This window comes from Nelumbo nucifera, chromosome 3 (assembly GCF_055504915.1).
Source record: "Nelumbo nucifera cultivar China Antique chromosome 3, China Antique-T2T, whole genome shotgun sequence".
Taxonomy (NCBI): domain Eukaryota; kingdom Viridiplantae; phylum Streptophyta; class Magnoliopsida; order Proteales; family Nelumbonaceae; genus Nelumbo; species Nelumbo nucifera.
Window position 1 is genome coordinate 71,153,586 of NC_142651.1, and position 17,111 is coordinate 71,170,696.

The window sequence follows — 17,111 nt, forward strand, 5'->3', positions numbered from 1 at the left end:
ATGATGTAGGAATGTTAACTACGGTGAAAGTATGGCTATCACAGCAATTCTCCATGAAAGATCTTGGAAAAACCTCCTATATACTGGGTCTTCGACTCTATAGAGATAGATCGAAGAGGATAATAGGATTATCCCAATCTGCTTACATTGACAAAATAGTCAAGAGATACAACATGGAAAACTCCAAGAAAGGAAATGTTCCTTTCAGGCACGGAGTCACTCTCTCCAAGAAGATGTCTCCCAAGACTTCTGAGGAGATTGATGGCATGAAAGACGTTCCTTATGCCTCAGCCGTAGGGAGCATCATGTATGCCATGCTGTGCACTCGTCCCGACATAGCTCAGGCAGTGAGTGTAGTAAGCAGATTTCAGGCCAACCCAGGGCAGGAGCATTGGACTGCTGTGAAAAACATACTTAAGTACCTTCGAAGGACAAAAGAGTTTTGTCTAGTATTCGACGGTAGCTCACTATAGATCCAAGGGTATACAGATGCCGATTTCCAGTCAGACCCAGATGATAGAAAGTCTACATCTGGATATGTTTTCACGATAGGGTCGTGTGCTTGCTGGAAAAGCAGCAAACAGGGGTCCACTGCAGACTCCACGGCCGAGGCCGAGTACATTGCCGCAAGTGAGGCTGCCAAAGAAGCCGTGTGGATGAAGAAGTTCGTTCACGAGTTGGGAGTAGTTCTGTCCAGCACATCACCCATCCCATTGTTGTGTGACAACAATGGAGCCATTGCTCAGGCTAAGGAGCCACGAGCCCACTCGAAGTCAAAGTACATCGAGAGAAAGTACCACGTACTGCGGGAGATTGTTGGTAGAGGGGACGTCCTGATTCAGATAGTAGCGTCAGCGGAAAATGTAGCTGACCCATTGACAAAGCCACTATCACAGAAAGTGTTTGAGAAACACGTGGAAAGCATGGGACTCCGGCTAGTACCTGATTGGACCTAAGTGCAAGTGGGAGCTATTAGACAGTTTTATATGCCCTTAGCTTCAATCAGAATGATGTACTTTATGAGTTTATTGTAAATGAGTAAAAGTGCATATTTGATTCATGTTCCCTTGGTATGATTCTGTGTATTACCCATAAACTGGACACTTAATGAGACTTGTGTTAGTTTAGAATGTTCACAAACAGTGGGTCGGTTTGGGGAGACCTATCCTGACAAGGCTGACACTATGGTGCCACCAAGTCGGTTGGGGTGGCATGTCTCAGCTACCAGGGTGAGACCCTAAGCACATTGTTTGGATGATGCAGGTTCATTGGCTTTATTTTATTTTGAGTAGGTATAGTTCCATCTTTTAATGGGGGTGAGTTGATTTCCAAGTTTTTTGTGGGCATGCGAGTTTCGTTTAAATTAGAATAGAGGGTTTAGCGTTCTTTTAAGCTCGGCTAGTGGTTCAGGATTTGGCTGGTGGTCGATTGGATGGCTTGGATAGTTTTGGATAGCGTGTAGTTGGTTCTATCTTGGTTTGGCAAGACTCGGTTTCATGGGAGTAGGAAGATTGCGCTAAATTAACCGTAGCTATATCAGATGTGTACTAGATTCATTAAGCTATGCTGGCTTGGGTTCATTTGTATCTGGAGAGTTTTCGTTGAAAGTGAGTACTCTAAAATTGTTAGCATCTAGTTAAAGTATTGTTGAGTTTGATTTATTTGTCTTGATAAATAATCGATGGAGATAACCTTGGGACTTTTGGAATGATTTCAGCTATGTATTGCTTCAAGTGTTTTTATGTGGCAATGACTTGGTTTCCTTGATTGGGCTGACATTGTGTCGTTTTGTTGGTTCTAATTTGTATTGGCCATATTCGATTTCGTTTGGGTTCTGTTGTGATGGATTCGATTGGGATTGGTCTTTTAAGAATTTGAGAATCATTATAGTTTATATAGGTTGCAGTTGATAATTTAATAATGTGGGTTTTTGAGAACCCTTGGGTTTGAGTGATTATAAGTGGTTTAAATAAATATGGATTTGAATAACGAAACCTCTTTATGTGGTTGTTTGAAAGAAGGAAATTTATGCGGCCTGTGGGGATTAGTTTGAATCTGCTTGTATGGCTTTTTTTGCCAGTTATAATTCTGATTGAGTTGATTTAGTTAATCTTTATTTAATGGGATCGTTTAAGATAGAATAATAAGTTTAGACTTGTAATATGCTTCTTTCTTATTGGTTGAAAGAACTGTGTAAATTTTTGCTTTCATTTGTTTTATTTGTTTAACGGAATTGTTTGGACTGATCCTAATTTATTTGCTTTTATTTTTTATTTTAATAGCTATGTTTTAACTTTTAAAGGAGTCGAGTTCATTTTCTACTTTCTCCAAATATGCTGGGATTTTTTAAGTAATTTTGAGTGAGTGGATTTAGTTTATCAAGATATGATTCTTTTAATAGGTCTGTTTTACTCTTATAAGAGAATTGTGTTATTATTCTACTCTATTTAAATATGTTGGGCTTGTTTAATTTAGTGAGTTTAGAGTAAAAATAAGCTTGGTTCTTGTTGGTTAAATTGATTAAGTTCTTGTTTTAGCTTTGATTTGTTTTAGGTTATATAGGATGGATTGTTTGGAATGATGCAGGTTCATTGGCTTTATTTTACTTTCAGTAGGTATAGTTCCATCTTTTAATGGGGGTGAGTTGATTTCCAAGTTTTTTGTGGGCATGCTAGTTTCGTTTAAATTAGAATAGAGGGTTTAGTGTTCTTTTAAGCTCGGCTAGTGGTTCAGGATTTGGCTGGTGGTCGATTGGATGGCTTGTATAGTTTTGGATAGGGTGTAGTTGGTTCTATCTAGGTTTGGCTAGACTCAGTTTCATGGGAGTTGGAAGATTGCGCTAAACTAACCGTAGCTATATCAGATGTGTACCAGATTCATTAAGCTATGCTGGTTTGGGTTCATTTGTATCTGGAGAGTTTTCGTTGAAAGTGAGTACTCTAAAATTATTAGCATCTAGTTAAAGTTTTGTTGATTTTGATTTATCTGTCTTGATAAATAATCGGTGGAGATAACCTTGGGACTTTTGGAATGATTTCAGCTATGTATTGCTTCAAGTGTTTTTATGTGGCAATGACTTGGTTTCCTTGATTGGGCTGACATTGTGTCGTTTTGTTGGTTCCTATTTGTATTGGCCATATTCGGTTTTGTTTGGGTTCTGTTGTGATGGATTCGATTGGGATTGGTCTTTTAAGATTTTGAGAATCATTATAGTTTATATAGGTTGCAGTTGATAATTTAATAATGTGGGTTTTTGAGAACCCTTGGGTTTGAGTGATTATAAGTGGTTTAAATAAATATGGATTTGAATAACGAAACCTCTTTATGTGGTTGTTTGAAAGAAGGAAATTTATGCAGCCAGTGGGGATTAGTTTGAATCTGCTTGTCTGGCTTTTATTGCCAGTTATAATTCTGATTGAGTTGATTTAGTTTATCTTTATTTAATGGGATCGTTTAAGTTAGAATAATAAGTTTAGACTTGTAATATGCTTCTTTCTTATTGGTTGAAGGAACTGTGTAAATTTTTGCTTTCATTTGTTTTATTTGTTCAACGGAATTGTTTGGATTGATCCTAGTTTATTTGCTTATATTTTTTATTTTAATAGCTATGTTTTAACTTTTAAAGGAGTCGAGTTCATTTTCTACTTTCTCCAAATATGCTGGGATTTTTTAAGTAATTTTGAGTGAGTGGATTTAGTTTATCAAGATATGGTTCTTTTAACAGGTCTGTTTTACTCTTATAAGAGAATTGTGTTATTATTCTACTCTATTTAAATATGTTGGGCTTGTTTAATTTAGTGAGTTTAGAGTAAAAATAAGCTTGGTTCTTGTTGGTTAAATTGATTAAGTTCTTGTTTTAGCTTTGATTTGTTTTAGGTTATATATGATGGATTGTTTGGAATGATGCAGGTTCATTGGCTTTATTTTACTTTCAGTAGGTATAGTTCCATCTTTTAATGGGGGTGAGTTGATTTCCAAGTTTTTTGTGGGCATGCTAGTTTCGTTTAAATTAGAATAGAGGGTTTAGTGTTCTTTTAAGCTCGGCTAGTGGTTCAGGATTTGGCTGGTGGTCGATTGGATGGCTTGTATAGTTTTGGATAGGGTGTAGTTGGTTCTATCTAGGTTTGGCTAGACTCAGTTTCATGGGAGTTGGAAGATTGCGCTAAACTAACCGTAGCTATATCAGATGTGTACCAGATTCATTAAGCTATGCTGGCTTGGGTTCATTTGTTTCTGGAGAGTTTTTGTTGAAAGTGAGTACTCTAAAATTATTAGCATCTAGTTAAAGTTTTGTTGATTTTGATTTATCTGTCTTGGTAAATAATCGGTGGAGATAACCTTGGGACTTTTGGAATGATTTCAGCTTTGCTTCAAGTGTTTTTATGTATTGGCCATATTTGATTGGGCTGACATTGTGTCGTTTTGTTGGTTCCTATTTGTATTGGCCATATTCGGTTTTGTTTGGGTTCTGTTGTGATGGATTCGATTGGGATTGGTCTTTTAAGATTTTGAGAATCATTATAGTTTATATAGGTTGCAGCTGATAATTTAATAATGTGGGTTTTTGAGAACCCTTGGGTTTGAGTGATTATAAGTGGTTTAAATAAATATGGATTTGAATAACGAAACCTCTTTATGTGATTGTATGAAAGAAGGAAATTTATGCGGCCAGTGGGGATTAGTTTGAATCTGCTTGTATGTCTTTTATTGCCAGTTATAATTCTGATTGAGTTGATTTAGTTTATCTTTATTTAATGGGATCGTTTAAGTTAGAATAATAAGTTTAGACTTGTAATATGCTTCTTTCTTATTGGTTGAAGGAACTGTGTAAATTTTTGCTTTCATTTGTTTTATTTGTTTAACGGAATTGTTTGGATTGATCCTAATTTATTTGCTTATATTTTTTATTTTAATAGCTATGCTTTAACTTTTAAAGGAGTCGAGTTCATTTTCTACTTTCTCCAAATATGCTGGGATTTTTTAAGTAATTTTGAGTGAGTGGATTTAGTTTATCAAGATATGGTTCTTTTAACAGGTCTGTTTTACTCTTATAAGAGAATTGTGTTATTATTCTACTCTATTTAAATATGCTGGGCTTGTTTAATTTAGTTGGTTTAGAGTAAAAATAAGCTTGGTTCTTGTTGGTTAAATTGATTAAGTTCTTGTTTTAGCTTTGATTTGTTTTAGGTTATATAGGATGGATTGTTTGGAATGATGCAGGTTCATTGGCTTTATTTTACTTTCAGTAGGTATAGTTCCATCTTTTAATGGGGGTGAGTTGATTTCCAAGTTTTTTGTGGGCATGCTAGTTTCGTTTAAATTAGAATAGAGGGTTTAGTGTTCTTTTAAGCTCGGCTAGTGGTTCAGGATTTGGCTGGTGGTCGATTGGAAGGCTTGTATAGTTTTGGATAGGGTGTGGTTGATTATCTAGGTTTGGCTAGAATCAGTTTCATGGGAGTTGGAAGATTGCGCTAAACTAACCGTAGCTATATCAGATGTGTACCAGATTCATTAAGCTATGCTGGTTTGGGTTCATTTGTATCTGGAGAGTTTTCGTTGAAAGTGAGTACTCTAAAATTATTAGCATCTAGTTAAAGTTTTGTTGATTTTGATTTATCTGTCTTGATAAATAATCGGTGGAGATAACCTTGGGACTTTTGGAATGATTTCAGCTTTGCTTCAAGTGTCTTTATCTGGCAATGACTTGGTTTCCTTGATTGGGCTGACATTAATCATTAACTTTTGTTCAAACTTAAGTAAATTGTTATCCATTGATTCCTATTTATTTAATTTATTATACTATTCAAGTAATTATAATTCATTTAACTAATAAGTTATTTCTCTCTCTCTCTCTCCCAACCTGAGCCTAATATTTAGGGTTATCAATAGGATAGGTATCGGTTGTTCGGGCCATGTTTAGGTTGGTCTTTGCCTTTATATCAAAATAACTTATTAAAGCCCAAGTCTAAGCCCAGGCCAACCATCAAGCTAAGATTTTGAGCGTGCCTGATCATATAAAGCTCGGATTGCGATAAGGAAATTTTTATTCTTTGTTTCTCTCTCATTTCCTAGAAATCTCTCTTCCATATTTGTTGCTAACATGTAACTATTTACAATGATGTGTCATTAATGAAGAGCTAACTATTCTCTCTTACCTAATTATTTATATACTTATTTTAAAAAGTTAAAAGACTTTGTTGATTTAATTTACTAGATTATTTAATTATTTCCCTCTCTTTATTACCGCTCCATGTCCAACATTTAAAGGTTGTCAATGGGTGGGGTTTGTTCTACGTAGCTTGGATATTTTATTTATTTTATTAAATTAAATTATTCATTTATATTTTTACAAATATATGTAAATTATTATCCATAGATTTCTATTTATTTAATTTACTAATTTATTTCATTAATTAATAATTTATGAAGAGTTTAGGGTCTGAGTTGGGATTAAACCTATTCACAGGTAGTGCCATGTTCGGGAAGGGCTTTGTCTTTATATCAATAGAATATATTAAAGCCCAACTTCTAGCCCAACCCAACCATCAGGTCTATCTCTTGAGTCAAGCCCAGCGAGGAAATTGTTATTCTTTAGTACTCTCTCATTTCCTCACCAATTAATTTATATATTTAATTTAGTAAGTTAAAGATTTTATTTATTTAATTTTATCAACATATTATTTCCCTCTATCTCCCCCTCCCTCTCCCTGAGTCCAATATTTTGGGTTGGTTTTAGATAGTTTGGATATTTACTTATTTATTTATTTATTATTTTACTATATGAATTAAATCTTTATCTACAGATTTTATTATTTAGCTTAATAAATTATATTATTAACAAATTATTTCTCTCTCTCTCTCTCTCTGGATCCTTATTTTTTGGGCTATCAACAAGTTAGGTCTAGAGTGGGATATGTACCTATCCTGCCCCAATAATAAATGACATTTTATTTATTTATTTTACTAAACCAAATTATTCATTTATATATTTTAATACATTAGATAAACTATTATGTATAAATTTTTATTTATTTGATTCAACCCAACACCCAATAATAAATAAATATTTAGTTATTTTATTAAATTAAATCATTGATTTGCTTATTTTACAAAATTAAGTAAAATATTATCCATAGGTTTTTATTTTTTAATTTACTAAATTATTCAAGTAGTTAATAATTTATTTAAAAATTAAGTTATTTCAATCTCTCTCCCCGAGCCTAATATTTAGGGCTCTTAGTAGGTTAGGTCTCATTTGGAATTAAAATTATTAATGGGTTGGGCCAGGTTTGGATTGGGATTTGCGTTTATATCAATAGAGTATATTTAAGCCCATGTCTGAGTTTGGGTTGGCCTTCAGGCCTAGATCTTGGGCATGAGCCCGATGTTCATAACGGTGAGAAAATTCTTTGTTTCTCTCTCATTTTCTTATCCAATTATTTATATAGTTATGTTATTAAGTTAAAAAAGTTATTTATTGAATTTTACTAAATTGTTTACTCTATAAACAAGTTATTTCTCTCTCTCTCCCTCCCCGAGTTAAATATTTAGGGTTGTCGATGGATTAGGTTTAGATCTAGATAGCTTGGATATTTATTTATTTTACCAAAAGTTAGTATATTATTTTCCATAGATTTTATTTTTTTACTTAATTAAATTATTCAATTAATTAATGATTTTATTTTTTTACTTAACTAAATTATTCAATTAATTAATAAATAATTGCATAATTATTTATATATTTATATTATTAAGTGAAATAATTTTATTTATTTATTTTTATTAAAAAAATTGCTAAAAATCCCTCTTATGTAATTGTTGATAAATATCTAATTATTTGTAATGATGCCAATTAATAAACATCTATTATTTTATTAAGTTAAAAAAAAATATTTATCTAATTTAGGCCAAGTTCAGGTTGGGCTTTGTCTTTATATCAAAAGAACAGGGGTGGAGGCAGGGTACCCAGGGGAGCCATGGCTCCCCTGTGGCCAAAAAATCCCCACTATTCCATGTAAATTTTCTAGGGGTGCAACTTTTCCGGGTTAGGGTTGGGATTTTGTCAAAATTTCAATAGGCCCAACCTGAAGCCTGAGCCCGAAACAGTGTAAATAGTTAACTCGGGACAATCCGACTTGCACCCCTAAAATTTCCCCTCCCCACTCTCCACCCCAATGGGGTGTCCCTCATTTAACCATCCATATTTATTCCCCCCAGACCCCCAAATTTCACCTTACGTTTTGGCCCCTTCATGAAAATTTTCTAGCTCCACCCCTGCAAAAGAACATATTCAAGCCCAAGTACGAGCCCAACCCAACCATTGGCCTTAAATATTGAGTTGAGCCTGGCCAAGGAGATTATTATTCTTGTTGGTGATGATGGAATCAGATTACCAGGTAATGCTTTTGATTCTCAATTTTATTTTGACAGGGAAGTACTCTCTTTCTTTGTAATCTGAGTTGGTTCAGATTGATGTGCTTTGCCTAAATTTAATAAATCTGTTATAATACCTTTTTTAGCCTTTTTTTCCTAATTAGACAAAGAACTGTTGTTGGTTGTATTTTGCAACAATTAATAGATGTTTGAGATAGTTTTAGGGATTTGTTAGATGCTTGAATATCGTGGTTTTTTTTTTCCTTTTGAATTTTGGTTCATTTGTGCAATCTCTCTCTCTTCCTCTCCCTGGGCAGATTTTTAACTTTCTAGCTCCCTTTTGAGTACAAATCAGTATGTCCAATTTTCTCACCGGTGCTTCTTAATTTTCATTGGTCATTTAATTGTTCAGAAGGAAAAGGTTTGCGGATTGCTAATAGTCATGAATTTTTAGCAATAATGACCCTGTCCAAAACTTTATTCACATCTTTCTGACAAATCAATGTTGGACACATTACTCTAACTCCTCAAAAAATTACCAATTGAAACAAAAATCTTTTCCATTGGGTTTTTGGATGAGATTGAATGCAATTAGTTATTAATTGGAGATATGCTCAACTTGGTTGTTGGCTTGTAAAAGACCAAGAAAATGCAATCTGTCATGAATTTGTGCCCACATGCTGGTGTTGACGAAGTACTAGAATTTTAATCCATACCAACACTAGCAAAGAAACATTTGAAAGTTAACCACATGCTTTGAAATGGATTTATTCTTGTTTAATGTTGTGTGAAGATCTTCTTGTCAATATGGGTTGCTTTTCTTGTCAATATGGGCACTCAATCTGTTGTTGCAAGTGTAAATATCTTCTAATGCTGTTATTATTTGATTACTTTAAATGGATTTATTTCGTTTAAGACTCATCTTTATAATGAAACATTAGGGGTAGGGGTATGTATTGCTTTTCTTGTCAATATGGGTGCCCAATCTGCTGCAAGTGTGAATTTTGAAAGCAGTTCACATACTTTACCCATATGATCTGCAAGCATATTTCCAGATTGCAAGAATGTGGTGTATCTTTATTATAAAAATTTGATTCAACAACTTATGGTTGTCTGTACTCACTAGATGATTTTACTAATGAATAGATTTGTAATAACCAATTATATGGACGTCATAGATACCATGGATATTTCTTTATTTTTTATTTTACTAAATTAACTAAATTACTATCTACAAATTTTATTCATTTAGTTTAATAAATTATTCAATTAATTAATAATTTAGTTTACTAACAAATTATTTTGGGCTATCAACAAGTTAGGTCTAGAGTGGGATGGCATGTACCTGTCCCGTCCCAATAATAAATGAAAACTTATTTATTTATTTATTTTACTAAACTAAATTATTCATTTATATATTTAAATACATTAGATAAACTATTATGTATAAATTTTTATTTATTTGATTCAACCCGACACACAATAATAAATGAGTATTTAGTTATTTTATTAAAGTAAATTGTTGATTTGTTTATTTTACAAAATTAAGTAAAATATTATCCATAGATTTCTATTTTTTAATTTACTAAAGTATTCAAGTAATTAATAATTTATTTAACTATTTAGTTATTTCAATCTCTCTCCCTAAGCCTAATATTTAGGGCTATTAGTAGGTTAGGTCTCAACTTGGTTTAAAATTATTAACAGGATCAATAGAACATATTTATACGCAAGTTTGAGTCCAGGTTGAACTTCGGGCCTACATCTTGAGCATGAGCCTGAAGTTCATATAGAGCCCGAATCATGGTGAGGAAATTCATTGTTCCTCTCATTTTCTCACCTAATTACTAATATAGTTATGCTATTAAGTTAAAAAATATTTACTGAACTTACTAAATTATTTTAGTTTATAAACAAACTATTTCTCTCTCTCTCTCTCTCCCTCCCTCCTGAGTTACATATTTAGGGTTGTCAATGGATTGGGTTTAGATCTAGATAGTTTGGATATTTATTTATTTTTCCAAAAGTTAGTAAATTATTACCCATAGGTTTTATTTATTTACATAACTTAATTGTTCATCTAATTAATGATTTAATTTATGAACAACGTATTAGTTCTGGTGTCGAATAGGCTGTACATGTCTTGTCCCAACAATAACTGAAAATTTATTTATTTATTTTACTAAATTAATTTATTCATTTATTTGTTTTAATATATTAAATAAATTATTCTCCACAAAGTTTTATTTATTTAATTCAACCTGTGACCAATATTTACGGTTGTCAATGATGCAAGTTTGGTTGGGGATAGCTTGGACTAGTCTTGCACCAATCACAAGTGAATATTTATTTATATTTTTTTGTTAAAGTTAATTATTGATTTATCTATTTTATAAAATTAAGTAAATTATTATCCATAGATTTCTATTTACTTAATTTATTGAATTCTTTAATTAACTAATTAATTAATTAATTATTTTTTTCCTAACAAATTATCTCTCTCTCTCTCTCTCTCTCTCTCTCTCTCTATCGGAGACTATTTTTAGGGTAACTAATATGTTTAGTGAGGTGTGGGATAGGATGTACCTGTCCCGTCCCAATAATAAATGTAATTTTATTATTTTAAAGTAGTATATATTATTTTATGAAAAAGGTTTGCAAAAGGTTTTAATCTCAGAATCCATCTGAGTTGAGAGTGTGACACTATACCTTGATTTTCCTGTTCCATCAACCTCAAATGTGGATTCGTCATGATTGAGGACCGGAGAAAAAAAATCTACCAGTGTTTCAAAATAGGAAAAAAGGTAATGTTTTAAAAACCGACTCGAAGGCTAAAACGTTTTTGCCTTTGGGTCATAGGTCACTGGTTTCGAGCGTCTAGGTCCAACGGGTCAGACAGTGCCACGTCAACACTGATTTCTAACTAGAGGTGTAAATCGGGTCATGTTGGGCCAGCATGGCACTACCCGCATGTAGACCGCACAAAGAGCAGATTGTGTCATGTTGGCCTGTGGGCCGAGCCGGACCGTTCTTCCCTCCCGTGGGATAATTTGTGGGGTTAGCCAGACACGACCCACAACTCGAGCCCGTGCAAGTTTGGGACAAGCGAGCTACAAGTCGTACCGATTGGGAATATGGGTCGGGCTTTGTGCCTGGGCCGAATCGGGCCAGAAAGGCCCATACTGATTTTTTTTTGTTGTCATTTTGACATTTTATTTTGAAAAAACAAAAAATCTAACAAAGAAATGAAAAAAAATTACCAAAATACAAAATGGATAACAAATTGTAAAAAAATAGGAATTCTATTTCATTTAAAATATAAAAATTATAAATTGAAAATAAAAAATTACATTGTTGAAAAAATAGCAAATAATTTAAATAAAATTGAAAAAAATTACTCCATCTCCATGACTTTAATCATCAGCTTCATCAAGTGTAGTAGTGTCATGACCTCCTTTGTCTTGTAATTTATCCTTAACATCTAACAAATAATCTTTGAAGTAGATGTATTTTTCTTGTTTCTCATTGAAGAGCAAATGTCTATCCAAGTGCCTAATGCTACCCTTGCTACTAAAGTTAAAGCCAATCCTACATTTTTGGCAAATGGCTTTTTTTCTCTTCCCCTCAACTTTATCTATTTTAAATATTTGCTAAATCAGGCTAGTGAACTTAATGTTAGGGAATTGGTTTCAGGAGGAGGAGCCAACCATTTTTTTTAATTCTAACAAATAAAAATTTATGTAATTGCAATTTTTTCATGATCGGATTACTTGTTTAGAATCTCAACTTGATTTTAACGGTTGAAGCCTCAAAGCCTCCTAAATTGCTAAGTGTATGACAGTATGCAATTGTATGAGATGAGACTGAGAGTATGAGAATTGAGAAAAGAATTGCTAAATTGGTGTGGTGAGAATAGTGGAGGATAGGGTTATTTATAGGAATTGAAAATAATTCAATTGCCTAAAATACCCTAAATACTATCAGTTTTTTAGTTGTTGAGAGGGGTATTTTGGTTATTGTAAAGTATCTATCACTTTACCCAAATGCCCCGAATGTCTCAAACTAGTTGATATATAATTATAGGATATAGTTATTGAAGGGGCATTATTGTCCCAAACTAGCTATTTATAGGCTTATAGTTGTTGATCGAGGTGGTATGTCTGTAAAAGCCCCTTGAAAAAAAGTTGAAACTAGATGTTTGGGGGGGGGGGGGGGGGGGTCCCCCAAGGGCCCCAACGGCTAGTTTCTCGAATGGGCTACTCTCGATCCATTGCGGGCTTGTAGGTTGTGCTACTTGTTGGGCTGTGCCGTGCAGGCTTATGGACTTGAAACCCCCAACCCAGAATGATCCACATGATTGTGTTGTGCCCAGCACGACCCGTGTGCAGGTTGGTCCAAAATCTTGTTACGGCCCAGAACAGCTCGATTTACACTTCTAATCCTCTCCCTTGGAAAGTGGGGTGTTCAAATTTGGATAAAAAACCGAAAAACGAGCTGAACCAAGCTGAATAAGCTAATTCAGGTATTGGTTTGGTTCGGTTTTTGATGTGTTAAAAATTTAATAAAATCGAACAGAAAACCAAACTACTATACTATATAAAATTGTATATTATATAATTAATTATTTATATTAATTGTATTATGTTTCACTAATTTAAGGAAAAAATTCTCGATTACTACCTTGTACTTTAGTCCTAGTGTCATTTTACTCCCCAAACATTAAAACACGATAATTCGGTACCCGAACTTTCAAAACGTGCCAATCCAGTACCTGCCATTAACCATGCGTTAAGTGGCATTTAAAAAGACACAAATGCCTTTCGTGTGTCATCTAATTCTCTTTATCAACCATCCAAATGTTGATAAAATAATGAAAAGTGTCAAATCCTTGCCTCTTCTATTCAAGAAAGTTGGAGTCACTATAGTGCCCACTAAGACATGACCCCAACTTTCATGAATAGAAGAGACAATGATTTGAGACTATTCATTTTTGGTCAACGTTTGGATGGTTGCTAAAGACAATTAGATGACACTCAAATGGTGTTTATGTCTTTTTAAATGCCACTTGACGACTGTTTAATGGGCTGGTTAACGACAGGTATTGGATTGGCACATTTTGAAAGTTAAGGTATTGAGTTGTCATGTTTTAAAGTTTGGGGACCAAAGTGACACTAGGCCCAAAGTATACGGTACTAATTAGAAAATTTCCCTTAATTTAATTATTGTTTTTACTCTTTTTCTTAAATCTCCCTTTAGGCATTGAGTCCAATCGGAATTTTTGTTAGTATCAATACTAAATAAGAACACTAATTTAAATTAATTACTACTTTACTAATTAGTATTTAGTAATTACTAGTAACTAGTAAGTGGGAAACACAAAAGACAACCACATTGGAGTGCCCGAGTTGGGTTAGGAGTCAAACTATCAAAGAGTAATTACTAATTAGTATTTACTAATTACTAACTCTTGTTTGATTTTTCCCTTTTTCTACTAACTCAGTCCTTGTATTTTTTAAATACGGTATGGGTTGGTTCAGTTTAAACCCTGTTTCGTTCGGTTCAATTGAGGGATATGACCAAACTAAGTAGTGGGTTAGGTCATCGGTTTGAACCGAACCAAACCGAATGTACACCCCTACTTGTCATAGAAATTAAACAGTTATGTAAGGGACACTTTCGTCATATTCTGAATTCTCAAATCATACCTTGTATTATGATAGAGTCCCTCTTTTATGTTCGGACATTCTCAGAATTCCCTCTCACCACTCTGTTCCACAGTCCAACGCGCCGGTGTGTGGTGAGTGGCCAACGGGATGCTCGGGTTGGGGCTCGAAAAAGATGAGGACAAGAGATGGGGAGGGGAGAATTCGAATGACCTTAAAACTTTTGAAAGAAGCCCTGTTTTTGAATTTTGTCCTTTTGCGGGTGGTTAAATCGGGTTTGTTCAGCTAATGGCTGAACACCCGTTAATATTAGTGTTTTTGTTGAAATGCCAATGTGGTCGCTTCTGAATGGTGGGATCACGTATCCAATAAACCCACGAGTGCATAAAACGTAGACTCTCACAATCCGGACTTCGGTCCCAACTTTACACTATCTCGGACTCGGGCTTCTGTCTAGGCCCATTGGAATTTTGACAAAACGCAAGCCCGAGCCCGGCCAATGAACAGCCTTCGGACGTTCTGAAAATTCCCTCTCCCCACTCCGTTCTCTTTTTCTGTCTGGCTGCTTATTCCCTTTTTGATAAGTATTTCTGTCTGGCTACTTTGGATGGAGGTGAAGGACACGGTAATTCCCGAAGGCCACCACCGCTCGATGACTAATTCTGTTAGAATTTTAAATATACCGTTGTAAGAATCGTGGTATTTATTCTGCAATCTTTGCTACGCTTTACCCTGTCATTTAAATTGATTTTGTAACGGTCTAAATCCTTATCAATCGACTTGAGAGCAAGAGATCATCGATTAATTTCTATATAAGAGTTGGTCCATTCAGACAAGAGTTCGATATCGTGCTTCTTAGAAAAGAGAACAGAGAACAAAACCACTCGATTTCCTCAGACTTACCTGCGAATGGCGATCCATGGCTCCAGAGCCAGTTCACTCAGGTGGAGTTTCGCAGCTTGAATTCCTATGTGAGTAATCCTCAAAACCCTAAAACCCAAGTAGCTTTCTTGTTTGTGGGTTACTTCGATGTTTTGTCTATTTTCTTGATTTGGCGGCTGGTTTCTGCAGTTCCTCTCAATGAGGAGGGAGATCGGGCGAGTGACAATCAGAAACTTGCTTTCCAGGACGTCGGAGCTGAAAACCGTTGGAGAGTCTTTGACTGAGGAAGAGAGGGCTGCGTGTTTGATCGAATCGTATCGGGACACGGACGAGGAGGTATAGGATTTTGAAGTCTTCCTTCGGGTGAAAAGAGAAAACAGAGAACAAAACCACTCGATTTCCTCAGACTTACCTGCGAATGGCGATCCATGGCTCCAGAGCCAGTTCACTCAGGTGGAGCTTCGCAGCTTGAATTCCTATGTGAGTAATCCTCAAAACCCTAAAACCCAAGTAGCTTTCTTGTTTGTGGGTTACTTCGATGTTTTGTCTATTTTCTTGATTTGGCGGCTGGTTTCTGCAGTTCCTCTCAATGAGAAGGGAGATCGGGCGAGTGACAATCAGAAACTTGCTTTCCAGGACGTCGGAGCTGAAAACCGTTGGAGAGTCTTTGACTGAGGAAGAGAGGGCTGCGTGTTTGATCGAATCGTATCGGGACACGGACGAGGAGGTATAGGATTTTGAAGTCTTCCTTCGGGTGAGTACTATTATAGGATCTGCAGCTTGAATGCGTAAACGTTGAATTTGAATTCATTTTTTTATGCAGTTTATGGTTTTGGGTTGAGATTGTAAAAGATCATAGCGAATGATCTTTCTATGATATGTGTAAAGGTGTACTATGTGTAACTCTATTTTATGTTGGCCAGTAGATGCTTTGATTCCGAGACAGAGGGAGTAATGGGCATATAATCGTATTAGTATGTAATGCAGCAACTGTCACCAATTATCGCCCATAAATGATAGAATGTAATATAAAGTGGTGGTCTTTAGGATGTTTAGGATGTAGGACTGAATTGAAAGAAAATATTTCTGTTATGGGGGAGGGGGAGGGTTATATAGTGCGGTCAGAAGAGGTAAAAGGCCCTGTTTCTTTTACTATTCAAAGTAACATGATAAGCAATTTTTTTTTTTTTTTGATCAGTAACAGAAAAACTGAAATATTAATTTAGAATAGAAAGATACAGCTAGAGATTGTAAAAAAAACAGCAAACCCAAAAAGCCAGCCCAAATTTTCACATGAGCCCAAAACATGGGTTGTCTCTGAATTCCTTGTTTAGCTAGGCCATCTGCCATGCTGTATGCAGATCTTCTAATCCATCTTATTTGGATGAGCATATCTCTAGAAAGCTGTTTGAAGTGCCTGAATTCATTCCTTAGCTGCCAAATTACCCCTTCCTCAGTTTTGATCAGCAACATGCTACTTAAATTTTCTAGAGAGTTTATTTCTATCAATACTCTTTTTTTTTTTTTTTAAGTTTGTTGGTTTGACAATTTGACAGTGGACATGTCTAATCAGTTATTAATATTTAAAACAATTAAAATCACATAACCCTTATTATTTAAAGTATCAGTGGACATGTCTAGTTTGGATATTTATTTATTTTTCCAAAAGTTAGTAAATTATTGTTCATTGGTTTTATTTATTTATGTAACTAAATTATTCTTCTAAATAATGATTTAATTTATGAACAACGGATTAGTTCTGGTGTCGAATAGGTACAAAGTTTTATTTATTTAATTCAACCTGTGACCAATATTTACGGTTGTCAATTATCCATAGATTTTATTTATTTACTTAATTAAATTATTCAACTAATTAATGATTTAATTTATGAACAAAGTTATTCTCTTTCTCTCTCCATTTTAAGACTATCAACGGATTAGTTCTGGTGTCGGATAGGCTATACATGTCTTGTCCCAATAATAACTGAAATTTTATTTATTTATTTTACTAAATTAAATTATTCATTATTTTTTTAATAGATTAAATGAATTATTTTCCATAATTTTTTATTTAATTCAATCCGTGACCAATATTTACGGTTGTCAATGGTGCGGGTTTGGATTTGGATAGATTGGACCAGTTTTGCACCAATCACAAGTGAATATTTGTTTATTTATTGCTAAAGTTAATTA

At 34.3% G+C, this 17,111-nt stretch overlaps 1 long non-coding RNA gene across 1 annotated transcript; it reads left to right on the plus strand.

Moving 5' to 3' along the window:
* Window positions 1–14,550: 14,550 nt before the first annotated feature.
* On the plus strand, window positions 14,551–15,975 carry LOC148801330 (uncharacterized). Its single transcript, XR_016084428.1, has 3 exons — window positions 14,551–15,007; window positions 15,108–15,398; window positions 15,499–15,975. It is a non-coding gene; the product is annotated as an uncharacterized LOC148801330 (long non-coding RNA).
* The last annotated feature ends 1,136 nt before the right edge of the window (window positions 15,976–17,111 follow it).